Source organism: Nannospalax galili, unplaced genomic scaffold (genome assembly GCF_000622305.1).
Source record: "Nannospalax galili isolate Female #2095 unplaced genomic scaffold, S.galili_v1.0 scaffold455, whole genome shotgun sequence".
In the NCBI taxonomy this organism is placed as follows: Eukaryota; Metazoa; Chordata; class Mammalia; order Rodentia; family Spalacidae; genus Nannospalax; species Nannospalax galili.
Window position 1 is genome coordinate 115,927 of NW_008335815.1, and position 7,323 is coordinate 123,249.

At 46.5% G+C, this 7,323-nt stretch overlaps 1 non-coding gene across 1 annotated transcript; it reads left to right on the forward strand.

The window, feature by feature from the left end:
* The first annotated feature begins 5,180 nt into the window (after positions 1–5,180).
* Positions 5,181–5,252, forward strand: Trnaq-cug. Its single transcript has one exon. It is a non-coding gene; the product is annotated as a tRNA-Gln (tRNA).
* The last annotated feature ends 2,071 nt before the right edge of the window (positions 5,253–7,323 follow it).

Here is a 7,323-nt window from a genome sequence, read left to right on the forward strand (position 1 = left end):
GGTTGGAAGAATCGATATTGTGAAAATGGCTATCTTACCAAAAGCAATCTACAGATTCAATGCAATCCCAATCAAAATTCTAATGTCATTCTTCACCAAAAAAAAAAAAAAAAAAAAAAAAAAAAAAAACATTCTGCAGTACTGTTTCAAGTGTCTTTCTTTCACATTTCTCTTCACATTGCTCCAGTTATTTGGTATTTTGATAGATATTTGGTAGGCTCCAGGGTGAAGGGCAGAGCCTCATGGTCATTTCTGCCTCTTGAAGTTGATGCTTCCCAGGAATATCAAGCAGCCAGTCCTGAAGCTGGGTCATTGGTTTGCTGTGGGGTAAGTTTCTCTCCCAGTCCTCACAGCCCAGGCTGTTCCTTGGATGCTGTAGACATTTCTCAGTTTCCCTTCAAGTTTTCTTATCTGAAGACCACCCTCTGCCTCACTCTTTGACTTTCAGTACTCCACTATTGCTTAGTCTGTAATATGTGCACAAAACCTGCATATGTGTAGCTATGCATCCTCAAGGTACAGACTGGCTACACTGTTTGCTGGGCAAAAGGTGTGCTCTTGGCTGTAGTTCCTAAAGGCCCTTTGACACACACTTGAGGTCATCATTGGCATAGCACATACAGAGCAGGAAAGAAGTTGGAACACAGCACAAAGTATGGCCAAGTTCCTATTGTGATATGGCACCTTCTTGACCATAGCTATACCATGTTATTGTTTAGGTTGACTCTAGTCTCTGAAATTATCAGACAGTGGGCCTAGGGTATGGGAACACATGTTGGGTGGACCCCAGTTGTCTTGGGAACAGGTCAGCGTGTTCCAGAGTGTACCTTCTAACTGCAGATTTATGTAGGTTATGCTTGCCTTTCTTCTGTAACTGAAGATTTATGTAGGTTATGCTTGGCTTGCTTCTATTGTTGCTTAATAGAATAGAAATTGTTACAGGGGCTTTGCATCTGTAAACTTGGGAACTTAAACTTTTCACCCCTGGTTATGGTTTCTTTGTAAAATAAATAAATAAATAAATAAATAAATAAATAAATAAATAACCTTACCCTAGAGACGGTTCAGGATTCAACACCCTTGTGTAGTTGCTGGCCAGCAAAGACTTTCATTTGGCGAAACTTTGTCTGAGTGGTCTTCTCTGACCTTTGGTCTTCACTATGGCCTTTGCCATTATAAAACAATGGAGGCTGGCAGGGTGGCTCAGCAGGTAAAAGCATTCTGCACCAATCCTGACAATCTGACTTCCCTCTCTGGAACCCATGGGGTAGAACAAGAGGAAACTGACTCCTGCAGATTGTCCTCTGACCTCCACACCGAGTGAGTAAGGCCTGTCTATTCATTTCATGTCCTTGGTGCTTACAAAGGTCCCTGTCATATAGAACATTCAATAAATGCTTGTTTTGTGAATTAATAAAAGTCACTACAAATAACTGGTTTTTACTAGCATTCATTACTTGCTAGTATCTTTCTCACCAAAACTTACTGGGGCTGGATTGAAACAATAAAATCATGGATTTAGAAAATACTTTCCTGAAAGGCTTTCTTTGATTACTGTTCAGTCTACCATTTAATTCAATGTACAACAGCAAATTCCTTTCATCTTTTGGGGCTTCATTATACAAAATGTAAGGTATGCATACAGGTATATACATAGAGAATATAGACTTTGAGGTGATTTTAAGTTTGTGTATGTATAGGGAGTGGGAAGAGTACTCAGTCTAGTGTCTGTTAAATTAATGCATATGATTTCTTCTTCCCTAATCTTTGTGGTATTGGCTGCAGATCAGGATCACTTAGACCAATATCACATATAAGAGTTTTTTAGAATATCTGGACAGAGGAATAGGAAACAGGAATCTTCCTTTTTCACTCAATTCCAGAGGTAATTTTTACACAATCACTGAATTAGAAGAATCAAAGGGTCAAAGTTCAAGATCCAAAGAATCATGGCCAACAATCGGAGCAGTTTCCAGATCGAGGTTCTCAGTCTAGAAACTGGGAGCACTGATTGGTATATCAGAGAAAAATGCTTTGAAACATGGGGGTGGGGACAGAATAATTACAGCAGGGTAACTCAATATGGGGGGACTGGGCAAAGAGGCGAGAAAGGAATGTGTATTATGTGTTAGTTCAGCAAGTATTCTCAGTATAGTTTTAAAATATTTATTATTTTTATTTTATGTCTATGTGTGTATTGCTTGAATGTAGGTAAGAGCACCCGTGTCATGCAATGCCCTCAGAGGACAGAAGAGGCTGTTGGATCCCCTGGAACTGGAGTTACTGACAGTTGTTAGCTGCCATGTGGGTTTTGGGATTCAAACCTAGGTCTTCTGCAAGAACAACCTGTGTTCTTAACTGCTGAACCATCTCTCCAGCCCAATATAGTTTTATATTGGGGAGAAAAAACTGTTTTCATATCACAGACTATAGAAAGCAAAGCCCAAAATATTCTAGACAGGCAGATTGCTATATTAAGGAGTTTCTGTGTTACATATTATTGAAGATTTTTTTCTTTTTGGATACTGGGTACTGACCTAGAGTCTCCTGTGCTAAGCAACTGTTTTACCACTGAGCTACATCCCAGGCCTGATTTTCTTTTTATGGTCTTTTTGAGACAGGGCCTCTCTGGAACTCACTATGTAGACCAAGCTGACCTTGAACTCACAGAGATTTGAACTCACAGAGATCCACCTGTCTCTGCCTCTGGAGTACTGAGATTAAAGGCATACACCACCACACCTGGCCCAAGCCTGTTTTTCACTTTTTCTTTTGAAATAGGGTCTCAGCAAATTGCCAGTCCAGGCTGGCCTTGGACTCCCTCTGTAGCCCAAGGCAGGCCTTGAATTTATGATCCTTCTGAGCCTCCTAAGTAGCTGAGGTGACAGGCCTGCTACTGGGACTGGCTTATATAAAGTTTGTTTTTTTTAGATTTATTTTTAAGTGTGTGTGTGTGTGTGTGTGTGTGTGTGTGTGTGTGTGTGTGTGTCTGCAGAGAGCTGGAGTTACAAGTGGTTGTGAGCCAAACATGGGTGCTAGGAACTGCACTCTCGTCCTCTGCAAGAGCAGTATGTACTCTTAACCACCCAGCCTCTCCACACCCTGTCAGGGATTTTTAAGTCTGCATGAAAGATTAAACAAATCAGTAACTGCAAGAGACTGATTAAACTGATCAGTAACTGCAAGAGAAAATGAGAAAAAGAAATGAATAGGGATTCAAATGTCTCCATATATGGAAGAATTTTTAACCCCGAGGGAGAATCTCTTTTGGGAGAGAACTCTGGGGGTGACAGAATCCTGAGAAGACACCAAGAACAAAGATGGCCAGTTGATGCAGTTGGGAGGTGGCTAAACACATGGCTAAACAGTTTCCAGAGGACTCTATTGCCACCTTCTTCCAAGTGGCTCTCAAAACCACCTTATCTTCTTAAAGCTGGTCTGTACTTGAGAAATGAGATTTGATCACTTGAATTAATGACTTGATAATATTGAACTTGATTTCCCACATGCAAGAATGACTTCCTCAGGGCTGGGGAGATGACTCAGGGCTTGGGAGACCACTCAGTCCATAAAGTGCTTGATGCCCAAGCAGGAGGACCTGAGTTCAAATTTCCAGCACCTACATAAAAAGCCTAATAAGGCTGGGTATGTTGGTGCACACCTTTAATCCTAGCACTTGGGAGACAGAAGCAGGCTGATCTCTGAGATTGGGGACATCCTGGTCCACATATCTAGTTCCAGGCCAGCTTGGACACCAGGGAGACCCTGTTTCAAAAAAACAAAACAGAACAATTTTCTTGTAAAGTTTAGTTGCAGCTGCTGCCCAGCATCCTCACCTTGGCCAGCTTCAGACTATGCATGACTTCGTTGGGCCACGTTACCAGTCTAGAGGTAAGGGTTGGTTCATTTTCTCAGCCAACTAAACAGTTAAAAGGCAGGGAAAATCTCATACAGGACAGCCAGGACGAGGAGGACTTCCACCCTCATTGAATCTGACTAGTATAACTCAATCTTAAGGGACAAAGCCGGGTCTCCAATCTCCATTCCCACACATGCCGGCGCTCCACTCGAGTTAGGGGTGCCTGACTGTTGACTATGGGCAGGTTGGGTGTGGGCATCTTTGGGCCATGCGTGCAGGTCCTCCAAGTGCTGCTGCAGACGTTTTCGAGAGACCTCTAGGCCCATATCTGAGAAATTACCCACATTCTGAATTTTAAGATTCAGAGGTGTCTTGGCAGCCAGGAAGGAAGAGCTTATCTCCCTTCCTCGACCTCAGTCATGGTTTGTAGACCTTTTAAAGCAATGACTGTTACCCAGATCTCTCCCCATCTTCTCTGCCTGATTCCTGGCGTAAGTACCCCCGTGTGTATGGTGGTGCTGACCTGGCAACCGTGGGGCATGAGGGGAACCACAGCCTGTTTTCAGTCGCCGCAGGACAGGCGGGCTGTGTCGTGGAACCCGGGGTTGTCAACTTTGGGATCATCCCAGCTCTGGATTTGTCCCATACCGGCCTAAGGCCGGCACTGCCCGGCCGGGAGAGCTGTCCCGGGCTCACTCCGCCTCTCCGCAAAGACTCCCGGGTGGTGCTCCCCACCGGGTGGTGCTCCTTGCTAGTGGATGCTCCCGGCCTGCCTTCCCTTACGTGGCTGTTCTTCCCAAAGATCTGGTAGCCTGGTCCTTGTGGAAGAGGGAGGAGCAAAAATAGAGGAGTGGGAGCCAAGATGGACAAGGGAACGGAGAAAATGGGGGTCGGGAATAGAAGAGGAGGGGGAGGAATCCCAATAACTTCATCCACTTCCGAAGGCTATCAGAACTTTCTGGACAATGGGAAGAAAATTGCAAAGGAAAATAAGGAAACCTTTTTCTGGGCAGGGCATCCATGAGGAATTTTTCATCAGAGCAGGAAACCAGCGACCCAGGACAAACAGGTGGCTTTGATGGAGATTTCCTACACTTCCTGTCCCAAAGTGGATTTAATCTCACTCTCCAAGAGACAACACCCCCCACCCCCATACACCTGGAGTTAAACGGGGTAAACATGGGGGGGGGGCGACTCCTCGGTTGTACATTGAGGGTGCTGGGATGCTGTGAAATTAGGAAAAGTGCGAGAAGAGGAAATCCTGGGGTGTGATGGAAGCTGAGAATGGACTTACAGTGAGTCAGAGCACCCTTCTCCCTGTGGTTCCATGGTGTAATGGTGAGCACTCTGGACTCTGAATCCAGCGATCCGAGTTCAAATCTCGGTGGGACCTTTCTATTTACTTTAAGGAAATGTCATTTTCTTTTCCATCCTTACTGAGTCCTCGTCCTGCTTTGGGAACTGGAAGACTTGAGTCCAGGGCAGAAAGGTGCTGCGGGGCGAAAGGCGGGGAGGGAGGCCTTCTAGGTCGGTGCAAGGGAAGCTGCTGCCCTGGGGCGACCCTCGGCCACTGCCTGGCTCGAGTTGGCATCCCAGGTCTCCGCTCAGTACCCCGCAGCTCCCGCCCTGACCTCAGTGACCTGGGCTGGGTGGCAGGGATCCTCACCGACTGCGGCACTGCGCCCGGGCTGCCCCGGACACCTGCATCTCTCACAATACCTTGCAGAAAATAATTTAAATATTAAATGGCGCTTAGCTCGGACCTGTGGTGATGAGACTAAATGTGTGGGTATCGATTTAGGCAGCTCGGCACATTTCAGTTCGTTTTCGTTAGAGCCATCCCAGCCAGCTTTTTCTCCGCAGTGTCTGAACTTCTGAGTTGCAGTTTAAACCAGCAGGGGCCGCAGTTATTCTCACAATGGCAGGTCTGTGGGAATCTCCTAGAACCCCAAATTTTGACAAAAAGATAGAGCTGAGCCCGAATATCGGCGTCCCAGGGGGTTGGTCCCGGCCGACCCAGAGCAGCTGCGAGGGCTGAGTCCCAATCACCCGGCTCTGGCCTCCTCCTGCCAGAACTCAGCTCCAGAAAACCCGGGTGGAGAAGGTCCGGAACATTCGTTCCGCAGGGGGACTTAGACGGGTCTTCCCTAGGTGCCTGCGGGCATTTTAAAGTTCTTGGTCAACCTTTGTGTGGGTACAAAGGACTGAGAAGTCTAAGTACCGTTTGGGAGAGTTTACTTTAGGATCTGAAAAGAAATGGGAGGAACATCGGAGGCAGAGAGAGGCCAAGGCGCAGGCGCGTGGAAAGAGAGGCGGAAAAAGGAGGCAGGGATGGGGAGAAGGGAAGGAGCCCTGCAGGTAGCTTCCGGTTGCTAGGTTTCGGACTTCTGGTCTACTAATATTCTGGAGGCTCTCCTGCTGAGTTTGAACCCTTATAGAGCCACCCAAGAAGGCTGTCCACCCAGGAAACCTGAAACCGTTTGTTTTGTGTTTGTGTTTCATACTTTGGGGGCAGAAGAGCAGGCTATGACAAGCCTATAAATATGTGTCTCCAAATTAGGTACCCAGCTGGCTTCCTTAAGGCACACTTTCTCGGGTACTTGGGTACACCCTCTCCCCTGGCCACATAGCTTCTCTTATAGCGGATTGGCTGTCCCAAGCCTGGGGAGGTTCAGACTGTGGGTAGAACTGCAGGACTCAGGCCACAGAGTCAAGTTCTTCTGGCTGGAGAATCAAAGCAGGGCTATACACAACGAAGGGTGCCAGGACTGTTCAACAAACTCCGTGTCTTACATTCTTTTCCTGTTGCTGTGATGAAATATCCTGACAAAAGCAACACAGGGGAGAAAGGGTTTATTTCAGCTCAAAGTTCAAGGTACAATCCTTCTTGGCAGGAAGTCGAGGCAGGAGGAGATGGAAGCAGCTGATCACATGGGCATCCACAATCAAGAAGCAGAGAGCTCAGCATGCCTGTGCTCAGCTGCCCTTCTCTTTCATACAGTCCAGGACCCAAATCAGGGAAAAGGAACGCCCACTTTTAGTGTGGGTCTTCCCCCTTCAATTAACCCAATGAACATAATCCCCACAGGGCTGCCCAGAGGGTAACTAATTCCCCACAGGTGCACCTCCAGCCTTGTCTCCTGGGCAATTCCAGATCCTGCTGACACTAACCATCACACTGAGTAAAGAAAATTTTTACATGGGTGATCAACAGGTAATCCTGACATGTCTACTTATAAACCCTCATTCAGGCCCTCCACTTCTTATTGATGCTGCTTAGGGTCTGTTTGACTGATTCTTCCCCAGGTAAAGAATGACAAGATGAGAAGTTTGCAGCCACAGCACACAGCCAAGATTTGCTGAAGCAAAAGTAAAGCTCCACACAAGGGGAGGGGGTTCAGAGCTGGAGCATCATCTACTCCTCTGGAATCTGGGCTTTTGTATTCTATAGAGTAGAGGTGAGA